The 15,964-nt window shown below is 39.2% G+C and overlaps 1 protein-coding gene across 3 annotated transcripts in view; it reads left to right on the forward strand.

Moving 5' to 3' along the window:
* Positions 1-15,964, forward strand: part of SEMA3D (semaphorin 3D) — a 224,489-nt gene that overhangs the window by 23,100 nt on the left and 185,425 nt on the right. For 2 of the 3 annotated variants that reach the window (XM_055590094.1, XM_055590095.1), the window contains exon 2: positions 12,400-12,494. The exons of the other annotated variant lie outside the window; for it this stretch is intronic. The gene's annotated coding sequence lies outside the window, so the exon portion shown is untranslated. The remainder of the gene's footprint in view (positions 1-12,399; positions 12,495-15,964) is intronic. 3 annotated transcript variants of the gene reach the window in all.

Raw genomic sequence — 15,964 nt, forward strand, 5'->3', positions numbered from 1 at the left:
CCATTGAGTGGACCAGTGTGATGGCAAAGAGCTAGCCTCTACAATGGTTTCTTCCATGACTACTGCATATCCTGACAGTTGTTGTCCTTATTTCACCAGGCTGGTGCCATTGGTGTACAGGACCATATCTGGGTCCAGAATTGGCTGGTCTCTGGAGTCAGGTCTGCTGGCATAATTCCTTGCAATCATGTGAGGGCCCACCTCCTCTCACAGGAAGGAGAGTGGCCGGATTCAGGGCCTGACAAGGCTCAGTAGTAACATAGGGGTTCTCACATAACTGTCCCTGGTATTGAGTAATCCGAGATGTTGACAGCAATTTATGGGGGTCCCCTCGTAAGAGAGTGTTGACCTCATGTGGGACTTTTATGATCAAATCTTGGCCCAAAGTCAGCTTGGTTGCCTCCCAGACCAGTAAGGTAACTGCAGCAACTGCCTGTAAGCATCCCAGCCACCCAGTGGCAACAATGCCCAGCCGTTTCAGGAGATAAGCCATGGCTCTGTCCCATGTCCCCACAGTCTGGGACAACAGTCCTATAGGCACCTTGTCCTTTTCAGTCAGATAAAGAGTAAGCAGCTTATATAGGTCTGGCAGGCCCAAGGCGTGTGCTGATATAATTGTACTGGGTTTGAGTTCTATTACCAGTGGGACTTGTTTTGCAAGCCTTGGCGGGGAGGGGGTTGTCTTCCTCCCAGACCTCAGGGAATTGTTGGGTTAACTCTCTCTTGACTGTTTGGCTAACTCTCTCTCTCGTCTGATTTCCCTTCTGGGAGATCCTGCAACCTCCATTCATCTTGAGGGATTACCGAGAAGAACAGTAAATAGGTGGTTGATCCCACTCGAAGAGTGAGTCTTTCGTTGGGGGGAAAGGTCACTTGTGCCTCCAATTTAGCAAGTTGCTTCCCAACAAAGGTACTGGGCATTCAAGGATGTATAAAAATTCATGAGTCACTTGGTGTCCCCCCCATCTGGCATTTTCGGGGTAGGCTTGAGACACAAAGCCTGCATTTATCACCATCTGAGACCCAGCAGCCTCTGGCTGGGTCTATTGGCGTATAAAGTCTATAGGCCTCGCACAGTCTTTTGCAGAACTCAGAGGGTGATTAGCTTTCCCTTTGAATCACTTTGGAGGGTTTTGCAATAATCATAGCTTTTTGGGCCCCCCTCTTGAGGCCTTGTAAAATAGCCACCCAATATCTCTCCAGGTAGCCCCTCCCTTCCTCTGTGTTACAGTCCCAATTGGGCCTCTCATCAGGGGTGGCTAGTTCTACCCACCATTGCAGGTTTGCAGTACCCTCAGGTGCCATTTCTCTTAACCATTTTTTTGGCCTCAGTTAGGATCCTGTGTCTTTCCTCAGTGCTGAAAAGGGAGACTAGTAGTTGGATTATGTCACCCTATGTAGGGTGGTGGGTTCAAAAAATAGTCTCCATTAGCCTAATCATGGCTTGTGGCTACCCCAAGTATGGTGGAGAGTGTCTCTGCCAGTTTAATATACCGTAGAGGAAAATGGCTGGTAATACTAGGCTACAGGGGGCTGATGGTAGTGCCCCATGCGTCCTGAACCAGAGGCTATTGTAGCTCTCTGAGGGGCATATGTAGTGGGGTTCTTTCCCCCTTTCCCTGGAGCAAAGCCTCTGTTCAATTGCTGTGTTTTCTTCCCCCTTCCCATCAGTACTCACTGAGAGAGGTGGATACAATCTAGGAGGTCTGACTGAGATGGAATTCTGGGGCATTGACCAGAGGTCTCCATCGCTGGGATTGGAGCCTGCCAAAATGGCAGCTCTACAATCTCTGGCAGAGCTGGTGGAAGAGCAGAGGCTGCTGCAGGAACTTCACCTGGCCCTGGATTGGGCAGTAAGGTGGCCTCTGGTCCTGGTGGAGCTCTGGGAGGCAGGCGTGTCATTATCTAGTATGGGGTAGGGGTCAGGTCATCCCCATCCAAATCCTGTAGAATTTCCTTTTTTATCATTAGTCAATTTTTGTGCCATTAATATTTTTCTCTTTCCCTTCTGGAATACAGAACCTTATCCAAGTAGGAGGGTCTTGAGCTAACCCTAGCCATGAATCATATGTGGATTTTGATCTGGGTGTCCTGGCTCTCCTGTGACTACTGTATAGACTGATTCTACTATTTTTTTTTTATTTTATTTTATTTTTAAACTTTACATAGCTGTATTAGTTTTGCCAAATATCAGAATGAATCCGCCACAGGTATACATGTGTTCCCCATCCTGAACCCTCCTCCCTCCTCCCTCCCCATACCATCCCTCTGGGTCGTCCCAGTGCACCAGCCCCAAGCATCCAGTATCGTGCTTCGAACCTGGACTGGCGACTCGTTTCATACATGATATTTTACAGGTTTCAATGATTCTACTATTTTTAAGTTCATGTTGCTCCCTGGTGGCCATCCTACTCCCATAGGGGGCCATTTGACCTCACAGAGTATGTGGAGGCGGTTACGCGTTATCTTCACCCCACAGTCTCCTCCAAATCCCTTCTTTGAATTTTTAATCATGCACTCCAATACAGTTGCCTTAGATTCACTCCTCCCCCCTCCATCTTGCTTACCTTCTTGGACCTTCTTCTACTTTTCCTTTTCATTCTGTCTATGAAGTTCTCAGTACCCTATGTACTTTTGATATTTCCACTCAATGAAACACTTAAATTGCCATTCCGCCTCCTTCTTAAATGGGATGAGAAGAGCCTTACCTGCCAGATCCCAGAGGGAGAAGGGGGATCAGTGTGTCTTCACCTGCCGGTCAGCACAGCCAAACCAGAGCACCACATGGTCCAAGACTGTTTCTCCCTTAGCTTTTAGAGTCTGTTCTGCCTTGGTGGACTTGATCATGTGCAGATGAAAACACAGATGGGTTAAATATCCCACGTTCTAGGCCATCTCCGGAAAAGCCTATTCATACTCACTTATGTATTCTGCTCCTTCTAGCCTGACAATTCCGAGGGGGACAAGAATTTCACTGCAGATGGGACACCTCCTGGGGGAGGGTAGAAAACGAGCACACAAGGACCAAGTTTCTTCTCCTAAAAATCCCCTGGTGATTGCTTGGTAATAATTTTCCTCAAGACGGTGTAGACACCACCTCCTAAATGACCTTCACAAATTTCCTTCCTAAGCCCTAACATGCTCTTCAACCTGTGTACCAAGCAATCACTGCTACCTGCCTATCCTAAAAATCCCCTGGTGATCGCTTGGTAATAATTTTCCCCAAGATGGCATGGACACCACCTCCTAAATGACCTTCACAAATTTCCTTTCTAAGCCCTAACACGCTCGTCGACCTGTGTACCAAGCAATCGCTGCCACCTGTCTATTCCAGGTTCCTGTGGGTCTGTGTCCCTTCTAGTCCCTCCCAGGGGGCTGATCAGGCCCCCTCTTCCACCCTGCCAGGTGGGTTCCTCCTCATCTGAGTCCTCAGTTACCCTGCTGCCGCCCACCACCTGCTAACATGCAAGGTCCAGGCATTGAGAAGCAGAATCTTTCCAGAAGGGCGAGGCGCTTTCCCCCTTCTAGAAGATTTGTGTCGCAAGGCCTCAGAGTAGTCCCAAATGGGACTTGTCTCCTCAAAGTGAGGAGTTTCCTGGCCCATGCACCAAATGTTGTAGCCACGCGTTCTGAGAAACAAACTCATTCAGAGGGACAATGCAGATAGTGGAGTATGATTTATTACACCAGTGGGCCCAAGGCAGAATCTCCTCTTAGCCAAGGACCCCGACCAGTTTTTGTTAAAACCTTATATACCCTAAGTATATGTGCTCAAACCCACCTCCCCAAATTCTCTGAAACTAGTCTGAACAAAGGAAAAGAAAGATACAATCAAAGTTAACCTGCAATTCATATGCCTTAAATCCATGATTCGCATACCTTAAGCCTAGGTAGTTAACAGTAGACAATTATCAATAGGCCTGTGGTCATACCCCAATAAGCATAATAGAATTTATGATTCTATTCAGTTACACAGATAATTAGGGTATTCTTTTAGGCAATGGAGAGTCTAGGTACGAGCCCTGGGGCTCTTCCATCGGGGGTGGGGTCTGGTTTTCCAGTTGGTATGTCGTTTCCATAGATACTGGGCATATAGCTCAAAGTCCACAGTCTGGCCCAAGATGGAGTCCTGCTTTCAAGATGGAGCCTGTTCTGTCTGTTTCCTCCTTCATTAGAAGAAGGAATGATTCTTGACAGGATGAATGTCTGTGAAGTGTTTGTTGTGATGCTGTCTTTGGTTTACGGCATTCAAGAAGGTTCTTCCAGACAACCTGGAAGTCTTTGATTTGCTTTCTTTTTCCTTATTCAAGTTTACACTGTGACTTCCATTATTACCTCTCAATTTTGGAATAACCCCACCATCCAAGAAACCTAAACCATGGATAGGCTAATTGGAAGGCAACTTGCACTCATGCACATACTGTATGTAACTCATTGGTAAAGAGAGGCTTTCAATAGTAATTCAGCTATTTTTAAATAAAAAAAATAAAAATAGGTCACTCTTAAACATTGTTAAAAGTTATTCAGTAGTATTTTCTGTTCATTACTCTGAACAGTTTGTTCTGACCAGCTTGTATTGGTAGAAAGGACAAAGCTTTCTGAGGACTAGTGTCTAACTGCACATCTTGCCCCTCCAACTAGTGTCTAACTGCACATCTTGCCCCTCCAAAATGCTAAGTAGTATGTAACTTACAGGTTTTTTCCACATTTTTAAACATGAAACTCTGTTACAAAATGCTGTCAGAACATCCAACAATAGTGTAGACTTTAATCCAAAATAAATGTCCTTATCAAAAGTATTCATGTTAATGATATCCTTTGCAGTTACCGGTATGTTGTTTATAGTTCTTTGTCTGTGGGAGGTAGGCTTATGTAAAATGCTGCCACTTCCCACTCATCATCTGGGTGTGAACAAAGAAAAAGAGATAACACTTTTACACAATATCATACTTTCTTGATGCGGTCACCTTTAATAATAGAAACCAAAAGAAACATTTCCCAATGTATTCATCATAATTCTACCAGGAAGCAGATGTGCAGTCTTCTTTTTCTCATAATCATGTATTTATTTATTGCATTACATCTTTCAGTCGTGTATATTTTCCTGTAGAGGGAAATTCCATCCTTCCTGGAATAATAATTTCCTAAGTTTTTTATGTATTTTTCTTAAAAAAAGAATGATGAGTTGATGTGAAAATACACTCTCCCTTCTTAAATGTATTGGTCTTTTGAGTATATTTCTTTACAGATAGAGCTCCAGTATTTGTAACTCTTCCTGAAGATATTTCTGTGTTATCAGAAACTACCCCCCACCCCCCAAAAAAACAGATATGGGGAATTTTAGGGGAAAATAATCATATTCCTACTAAAATACAAACAAATGAATCTCCAACAGTATCTTCCTGGAAAATTACAGTATCATCTAAAGATGGAAATTTATAGTAACTCAACCTCCTATTATTCTAGCTCTTTCTTTTGTTCACTTGTGCTGAAATGATTTATGTCTCCATCAGAATATCCCAGCCTTGACTGTCCTCCATCTTTCCAGAATCTCTTGGTTTCACTTATCTATGTATACAGCCTAGATCTCCAGACCAGGCATTTCAAAGAAAATTTTTCAGCCTGCTATAACATCTCATGTGCTCACATAGTTGATGTAGTTTCCTATATAATGATGCATATATTTTTTGGACTCTTTGATTTTCACGTGGGTTTCTATTCATCTAAGTCCAGTGAATTATCTTCTGGATCATCAGCCATCCTTGCTGATGCATATTTCTCTGGGCCAAGTAATTTGTGTTGGTCTCAGAACAATGTTCAGACAACTTTGGACAAATTTGGTAATTTATATTCACATTCACAACACCTATTTGTCAAATTGCCAACATCCATTGGATCATCGAAAAAGCAAGAGAGTTCCAGAAAAACATTTACTTCTGCTTTATTGACTACACCAGCCATTGACCGTGTGGATCACAACAAAATGTGGAAAATTCTTAGAGAGAATTCTTAGAGAGATGAGAATCCCAGACCACCTTACCTGCCTCCTGAGAAACCTGTATTCAGGTCAAGAAGCAACAGTTAGATCCAGACATGGAACAACAGACTGTTTCCAAATCAAGAAAGGACTATGTCAAGGCTGTATATTGTCATCCTACTCATTTAACTTATATGCAGAGTACATCATGTGAAGTGCTGGAGTAGATGAAGCACAAACTAGAACTAAGATTGCTGGGAGAAATATCAATAACCTCAGATATGCAGGTGATACCACCCTTATGGCAAAAAGCAAAGAGGAACTAAAGAGCCTCTTCATGAAAGTGAAAGAGGAGAGTGAAAAAGTTGGCTTAAAACTCAGCATTCAAAAAACGAAGATCATGGCATCCAGTCCCATCACTTGATGGCAAATAGATGGGGAAACAATGGAAATGGTGAGAGACTTGAATGACTATCCTGAATATTCATTCGAAGGACCAATGCTGAAGCTGAAACTCCAATACTTTGGCTACCTGGTATGAAGAACTGACTCATTGGAAAAGACTCTGATGCTGGGAAATATTGAAGGCAGGAGGAGGAGAAGGGGACATGAGAGGATGAGATTGTTGGATGGCATCACCGACATGATGGACATGAGATTGAGCAAGCTCCAGGTGTTGGTAATGTACAGGGAAACCTGGCGTGGTACAGTCCATGTGGTTGCAAAGTCGGCAACTGATCTGAACTCACAACACCTATAAGCCATCATTCATATGATGATATGATCAGTTGTTTTGGCTGTAGTCTGTTATATGTTATACCCTCCTGTACATAAACCCCAACTCATATTTCTTTCCCTCTATGTGATAAAATGTGTAAAATGAAACAGGGGTTTACTTTCTTAACCTCTTTATTTTTGTTGTCACCAACTAGTGACCTCAATTTAATCAACAAGAATCATGAATAGTCGATGCTCTTATTTAAAGGGAATGACCAGAAGTGGACTTAAGGCTGTGAATTTTTAAAAATTGTTATACATATGCATCAAATTACTGAAAAAAATCACAAATGATGAAATCATTGAGGGTAAGGCACAGTTTTCTCCTGATAATGTTATTTCATCATCAACTGTACTCTCCTGTCACTGTTGTCATTCATTTCTTGTACAGAGTGATGGCAAAATCCAATTCGAATGCCTTCAGTTGGTATGAGCTGGCTTTAATCTAACTTAGCTGCTTAGTTCACACTCATTTTAGCCATACAGATTTATAATATCACCTCTTTTCTCATGACATATCTTATATGTCTCTTAAAATAATACCCATTCTCAAATTCCAACTTAAATGATATCCCTACTATGAAATTTTCAGATTCTATCCATTCCCCTCCTATCTCAGTCAAGAAATAATTTTTAACAATTTAGTTCATATTTTACATCTCTTTTATAGCACTTACATTCTTCCTAAATTACAAACAAAATACAGTGGAGTTGAATCTTATACAGGTTATAAGTTCAATATTTGATATCACATCTTGTCAATGTTACCCTGAAAAGTCATTAAATTAATGCATAAAATGTATTATACAGCATTTGTGTGCCACTTTAGGAGCTGACATTCAGTCTTTCAATAATATGTAACACTGGAAGTTTTCCTTCTACATTGGATCAAGTCACTGTTTCTTCACTTCAGCACAGATGAATTAATTGGCTTATATTTAGAGTCAGTGTTGTATGAAAAAATCCCATGCCTCTTTAAATATGAAAATCAAATACAGCTTGATGAGATGTTTAGACTATGAGAACTGAGAATGACAAAGGGGATTTCTTTTTTCTTGCCCTCAAAATTATTTTTAAAAAGCTAAGTTATCCAAAAATTCTTCCTATCATCTCGATTTTCATAACATTTGGTTGCATACTTTCCTAAAGGTTTGGGTCAGTAAGTAGATAGATAGAAAGAAATAAAGATAGATAAATGGAGGTTTGGGTAAAAATTGACTATTTTGGAGACTATGATGGTTTAGTTGCTAAGTTGTGTCCAACTCTTGTGACCCCATCGACTGTAGCCAGCCAGGCTCCTCTGTCCATGGGGTTTTCCAGTCAAGAATACTGGAGTGGGTTGCCATTTCCTTCTCCAGGGGGTCTTCCAAACTCAGGAATCAAACCTGGGTCTCCTGCCTTGCAGGGGGATTCCTGCATTGCAGACTTATTCTTTACTAACTGAGTTAGGAGATAAGGACTATGTCAAATTTAAAAACTTCTGTGCATCAGAACAAACAACAGAGTAAAAAGGAAACCCATGAAATATAAGAGATAATTGAAAATCATATCTGACAAATGTTAATATCCAGAATATATAAAGGACTCCTACAACTCAACACAACAACAAAAAACTAATTGAAAAATGAGCAAGGATTGAATAGATATTTATTCAAAGAATATTTAGAAGTAGCCAATGAGCATATGAAAAGATATTCAGAATCACTAATCATTAGAAAAATGCAAGTCAAAGCCATCGTGAGTTATCACTTCCCATCTTAAGATGGCTACTGTCCAAACAACAGAAATAACATGGGTTGGTAAAGATGTAAAGAAATTGTAATCCTTGTTGCACTGTTGGTGACAATGTAAAATGATCTAGCTGCTTAGGAAAACAGTACTGAGTTTTCATTAAGAAACTGAAAATATAATTACCACATCATCTAGCAATCCCACTTCTGGGTATACATCGCAAAAACTTGAAAGCAGGATATCAAAGCACTATTTGCATATGTAAGCTTATTGTGGCATTATCCAAAATAACCATAATGTGGAAACAACCCAAATGTCCATCACTGGATAAATGGACAGACAAAATGTGGTATGATAAGGGGGCAACAGAGGATGAGATGGTTGGATGGCATCACCAACTCAATGGACATGAGTTTGAACAAACTCCGGGAGATGGTGAAAGACAGGGAAGCTTGGCGTGCTGCCATCCATGGGGTCGCAAACTGAGTGAGTGAACAACAGCAACAACAATGGAAAGTGAGTCAGACTTAAAAAAGAAGGAAATCCTGTTACATGGCAAACATGGATAAACCTTAAAGACATTATGCTAAGTGAAACAACCCAGTCACAAAAGACACATGGTATATCGTTGCACTTCAGTGAGGCATCTAAGTAGTCAAATACAGAAACCAGAAAGTGGAATGGTGGTTTCAGCTGCTGGGGGCAGGGAGAAATGGGGAGTTGTTCAATGGATACTGGAGTTTCAGTTTTGTAAGATGAAAAAGTTCTGGAGATCTGTTTCACAACAGTGTACATATACATAATAATACTGAGTTTTACACTTAACAGTGGTTAAGATAATAAATTTCATGTTACTTTTTTTTTTTATACCAAAACTAAAAATGACTAAAGAATACTAACTTAAATAACTAGTTTAAATCTAGGATGCTTGGCATTATATGATGTAGTGGCTCAGTTCAAATTTGAAAGGCTTTGCAATAAAAGCATTGTTAAAAGAACAAAATTTTACTCAGATAGACCTTTGTTCAAATCCATGCTCTGCTGCTGACTAAAACACTGGCTTAATTTTTCTGAGCATCAGTTTCATCACATGCTAATTTGGATTAAAAATAGTATCTACCTGCAGAAACTTGAAATGCATTAAAGTTCAGCATATTGTAAGCATTCAAAAAAGGTTATTGTTACTATTATTGATGATTCCATTTAAAAAATAATCATTTGTAACTTACAGTGCAAATTCAAGGCTTCTTTGTTAGAAAAGGCATCTGTGACTTTGCTCATTTCAATTCATACTTGGAAGATAGGCAGTACTTTTTTTTTTCCTTCCTACTATTTTTGAAAAGGCATTCAGACATGAAATGCTTGATTATTTACTTGAATCAGGATTGAAACACTTGGCTAGTTGAAGGCAATTCTGGGAATGAGAAAAAGGGCCCCTCTTTGAGTGATTGAAGCTGGATTTCTGAATCGGATCTTTCAAAAATAATGGGATTCTTTGCCCATTTTCCATGAATTTACATTTTTTCATAGAAAATTGTCTTGGATCAGATAAATTTTAAGTAACATCTCTTATTTTTTCATTACTTTAAAAAATGCAGCCCTAAATTATCTTAATCTTTCTTACTCTCCTTAATATCCTTTCTGCTGGATATTTGATTCTTTCTATATTTAGTTTTCTATCCTGTGACTATTTTTAAAGTCTGCTTTTTTCAGATTCGGTTTCTTATTTTTCAAGTTTGATAAATATACTCTCATGAATTTTTAGAAATTTAGCTTTGTTTTACTGTTCACTTTCTCACAAGCACTATGTTCTTTGCTTGGCAAGAATTTTCTTACTAAATTATGATTCTGTTGTGTGGTGAGTGATATTTTCTACTTTACACAGATAAGGACACTGAGATATAGATTACATAACTTGCCCAAGTTCCCACCCATAAAGTATGAAGAATGGGACATGGACCCAGGTGGTTTGATTTCAGAGCTCAGGCTCTCCAGAGCTGCACAAGTATCCTCGTTTTATCAGAGATGCACTTTCAAAAGCTGCCTCTTTTTTTCCTTTCCTTTGTTCTCTATATATTTTACAGTCCTACTCATTTCTTTAAGGAATATCCCCCTTTCCTTCAAAATGTAGATCAACATTTTAGAATGTAATGTGTTCCCTTGTGTGCTCCTGCATTTCTCACTGCATCTCTGTTCTCCCAGGTCACTGACTCACTGCTGGGGATGTCCTTGGCCTCTTTGCCCTGTGACATTCAGTTACTAACTCCATTCTTTTACTTCTGTCTTCCAAGGAGTCTGAGCTTTTGAATGTTATTTTCCTTTCATTCAGTTCCAAGATGATGTTTGTCTCTGCTAAGTGTATTTCCTTTAAGTTACTGGAACCTTCTGTTCTGCAGATTGCTCCTTGGTGCATTTGGAATGAAGCTGCCAAATTTCTTTTTGTACATATGCTTGCTTTTCTGTTCCTGGAAACTCCACAGAGTTTCCTCTCGTTTTCTACATTTTTCTTCTTCACGTTTCACCTCACTCGCCTAGTATGCGTCTGCCATATTGTTTTCTCTCCACCCCAGTTCACTTCAGAATATCCTCTTGTTCTGAATGCTTCAATTTACCCAAACCTTCCACTGTCTTTTTTACTGTGGAAAGAGTTGTATTTTAATCAACTACGCCATGTCATTCTGCGAAAACCAATGGCTACACATTCTGGAAACTTCAGCAACTAAGTTTTTTTATTTCTTTTTTTAACCTGATCTACTTTATCTGCTTCCTTCATTCCTCTCATAAGAATCATACTTTAATGATTTGCAAGAAGCTCATGATGAGGACCTGGCTTTACACAGTAATTACTCCTAAGTGAGCTCTAAGTGCTTACTGGTGCTATGATTGAGGACACGAATCATATAAGAAATCCAGGGCAGTGAAAAGATCATAGGGCATACAGTCAGAAGATTCAAGTCTTTGCCATTGGTGGTTCTTCTTGTCAACCTGATTTTAGCTTCTACAATATTTCTTCTTACTCTCAGCTTTATTTGTCAAGTGAAGGATTAATAATACTTAACTCCAAAGGGGAGATTCAAGTGAGACAAAAAGCACACACATATTTTATAATTTGGAAATTGCCATACAACAGGTACAAATTATTATTATATTGGCTTTCAAAGCACAGAGATGAAAATTTGTCAAGCACATACCAATGTAAATAAAAATGAAAGGCGAATATGACTAGAACTGTATAAGGATTTCATTTATTTATACAGTTTTCTCTCTAGCATCAGAAGTTTTCTTAAAATATTGACATCTTCATTTAAGGTTTTATTTAATAAAAGAAAATTTCACATAGCCTTATGAATATTTGAGTGTCTGAAGGTGGTAGGTAACATGCTTTGCTGATCTGAATATCATAATCCAAAAATAATACCATGTATGTAGTTCACAATCTCTTCATGTGATAGGATGGCTGTTCCAGTGCAGTTCATAGGGAAAACACAGATGGGTGGCAAGGACATGCATTGGCATGTGTTATTACGGGTGAAGTTCCACCTGGAAATCCTTTGCTTTCTTCTGTAAGGAGTCAGCTCACTCCCACAGGATTGGTGATTTCAAGGTTTTGTATCTGCCCACATGTCGAATTATACAAGTGATTCATTTACAGTTTAATCTTTAAAAATACCATATTGCAAACCAACACATAGACTCACTGAAAGCCATACTAAAAAGATTTATTATCCCATTTTATTCCCTTATGAAAACTACTGAATTATTATATACCATTTCAAGCCATTAATGAAGACCTTTGTATGAACAAAATATGGAGGATAAAACTAAGTTTTTCAGTTCTTTTGAAAATGAGCTTGAACTGTTAACAGGATTCTCTCTTTTTTTTTTTTTATTCTGTTGATTGCTTTGTCTTCTAGAATCGTGGTAACCAACTGGGTGGTCAAGTTGTTTGTATCTTATGCATACAGACTGATACCAGCAGTTTCCTGGGACGTGCCTCGCTCCACATCAGGTGAACAGATTTGTCATTTGTATGTTAATACTTCCCTTCCTAATTTTAAGGTTGTCTTCTTTTCTGCCTTCTTGCGATTGTTCTCTGTGAACCTCTCCCCTTGGTACCAGCTTAAATAATAATGGTTTTCCTCTAGATTATTTATATCCTTTGCCTGTTTGTAGATAGCTACCTTGCTCATCCATTTGTTGCTCTGCCAAGAAGTGCTTGTTTACTGCTTTAATCTTTTATCATAAATCATTTTTTTTTCTATATCTTAATCACTCTTCCATCGTGTCTCTGAACTCCTTCCAGCTTCTGTGCACCTTTTGGATAATGAGGTGCCTGGATCTGAGCACCAGTTGCGGTCCTCCCATCAGTCCTGTCTAGGAGGGTCCCATCATATCCAGGATGATGTTTTCTTGTTCCCTTAGGTGCTCATTAGACATATGATGCCTGTCTCTACAGGCAGAGTCAAGTGCAGCTTCATCTCCCTTATTCTCCTGCAGCTCTCTTCTAGCTTATCCTTTTTCCAGAGTGAAAATCCCAATTTCTCTCCTCTTCTCACTCTCATTTTCTTGCTTCTAGCTCTCACTGTAAGTCTGTACATATCATTCTTTACTGTTTTTATTTTACTCATCCTGCCTGCCTCATGATCTAATTAATTTGTTTTATTTCCCTTTTTCTCTCCATTTCGTAGTTAACTCAACATCTTCTCAGTCCCACCATTTTCCAGTTGGTGCTGACAACAAACCATCCATCTCTTAGTCAAATTGACTTCCTTCACTCCTCCATTAGAAAAGATACTCTTATTTCCTTATGTTTATCTAATATCCTACCTTGTCATTTTTAGGCAAATCAAATAGTAGCTTGGCATTATTTTACTAGGTTTGAAATTTTAGTTTTATCAGTTCCTCAGAGAATGAAGCTATATATTCTGTTTGAGACTACTGTGTGGAACTTACGAAAATGACATTTAGTTCAGTTTTTAACCCATAAATTGTATATTTTGGGGAAAGACATGATAGGTCTCATGACTCTGAAATAGTTACAGTATAAATCATGGTTTGTGTTTCTTCAGTAATTGTTAATCCTTTCTTTCTTCACTGCATTCTTCCCTGTCTTTCATACTTCCTTGCTTCCCTCACACAATGGTTCCTGAAGTCCTGGCCTCAAGGATGGTGTCGGGGGGAGAGTGCTGTACCTGTGATTCTAGACCCTGTTCTCAGAGTGTTGAATTGTGCAGCCACATCAAACCACTTACCTTGTCACTTGTGTCCTCATATATAACAAGAGTGAGGTTCCCAAACATGATGACTGAGAATAAAGCAGCATTTTATTCACAAAGTGTAGGAATAGTGAGACAGAAATACTAAATAAGGTTTAGGGTTGGATTGAGAAGAGCCTCAAAAAATTGTATGTGAAACAACAGAAGGCTTCCTGCCAAATGAGTTTCATCAAAACTTTCTATAGTATGAATGTGTTTGTGTATGAAGGAAGAATTGATGTGAGGGAGGCTAAGAAAAGATGCTAGGGAAATATTTTAATAATCTAGGAATTAGGTAGTAAAAGCAGATAAGGATTAGAGCTTGGAGAAAAATTTGAATCTGGTATTATGCTTTTGGGAAACAACTTTACAGTCAGTGGCTGGTCAGAGTCTTTCCACCTGGAGTGTTTTCATGGTTAATCTAGACTCCTGAATATCCCTCTGTGACTTGCTGAAACAGAGTACTTGGAGATGGTGTCATGGAAACTGTAAGTGTTACAATCCCCTGAATTGCTTCATATGCTTGTAAGTGGTTACAAAATCTTCAGGTGAAAGAGTTGTCATTGTCACTATTAGTTAATTTTAGGGTCTAGTGTTACTAGGAAAAGGAGTACATGAAGGAGGTTAATGGACCAAGAGATTAGGATCATGGAGGGAAAGACCAGTGGCTGTGATGAATAAGTGATATGGTTAACCAAGCTTGACACAATAGGTGTGGTTAGTGAGAATGGTTGAAAAAGTTTAATTAAGGAATTCATGAGAGACCTAGGAATTCTGAGCTTCTGCTTTTAGTAAAATAGAAAAATTTCTGAATGATATTGCAAATCAGTGTGCTCACACTGATTTTTAAGCAAAAATTGAGAACAGAATATTGTTGGGGGAAAATATCCAAAGTATATAAATATTTTGTTGTTTTGTTCTCTTTTATTTTCCCCAAAGACTGATGACACATGTAAAGCCATAAATTAATGCTTTTCATTTATTTTGGACTTCCCTGGTGGCTCAGATGGTAAAGAATCTGCCTGCAATGTGGAAGATGCAGGTTTGATCCCTAAGAGAGGAAGATCCCCTGGAAAAGGGAATGGCAACCCACTACAGTATTCTTGCCTGGAGAATTCCATGGACAGAGGAGCCTGATGGCTACAGTCCATAGGGTTGCAAAGAGTCAGACATGATTGAAGCGTCAGAGCGCACACGCACGTGCCCACACACACACACACACAGACCCTGGTATTTCAACATTAACTTCAAAATTGTTACCTTGCTTGATAGTGATATAATTTATTTACTGCCACATTTTTAGTATTGACTTATTTCAGCCATCTAAGCAAATAAGAATGAATCTTTATTTCATAAAATTTTGTTGTGTTAGTCACTTAGTCACGTCTGACTCTGCGACCACATGGACTGTAGCCCGCCAGTCTCCTGTGTCCATGGGATTTTCCAGGCAAGAATACTGTAGTGGGTTGCCATTCCCTTCTACAGGGGATCTTCCCGACCCAGGGATTGAACCTAGGTCTTCTACATTGCAGGTAGATTATTTATTATTTTTTTCTGCAGACAGATTATTTATTATTACCAAATAAATACGGATTATTTGGTCTGAACCACCAAAAGCTTCATAAAATGGAGAAAAAAAATCAAAACCCAGATCTTTAAAAATATCTGACTTACAAAGTAGGCTTGTGTCAGGGATAATGAGGCTGTCTATATCTCAAAATGGCATTTATTCCTGAAGCATGCCAGCCTCTCAGCACAGTGACTTACTGTGTTTATCTTTATAAAGAAGAAAGTAAACTATTATGCAGACTCACTTCCATTTGGGAACCATAGTGCCAAGTGTTAATAGCATCATTATTTTCAAACAAAATGTGTTAGAAACATTACTTTTTTGTTATGGATTTCATGTGAGAATTTCCATGAAGGGTTTATATTTTATAGTCTATAATATAGCCACATGGCATAACTATTTTCTTATAGTACCTATTATGCTAATGATCTGCAGGGTAGGCAGATTGTCCCTTTAGTAAAGAAATGTCAATTTCTTAACCTCTGATACCCGTCTTTTTGAATGTATCATTTATACTGATTGAATATGGGTGGTATATTAGTGATATATTTGGAGGGAAATTTAAACAAACACATGAAGAGATGGAGTTTGCTGATAAGTTGGTAAACATCTTAAAATTTTTTGGTATTGATTTAGAATGCCAGCAAGACCATA

Source organism: Bubalus kerabau, chromosome 8 (genome assembly GCF_029407905.1).
Source record: "Bubalus kerabau isolate K-KA32 ecotype Philippines breed swamp buffalo chromosome 8, PCC_UOA_SB_1v2, whole genome shotgun sequence".
Lineage (NCBI taxonomy): Eukaryota > Metazoa > Chordata > Mammalia > Artiodactyla > Bovidae > Bubalus > Bubalus kerabau.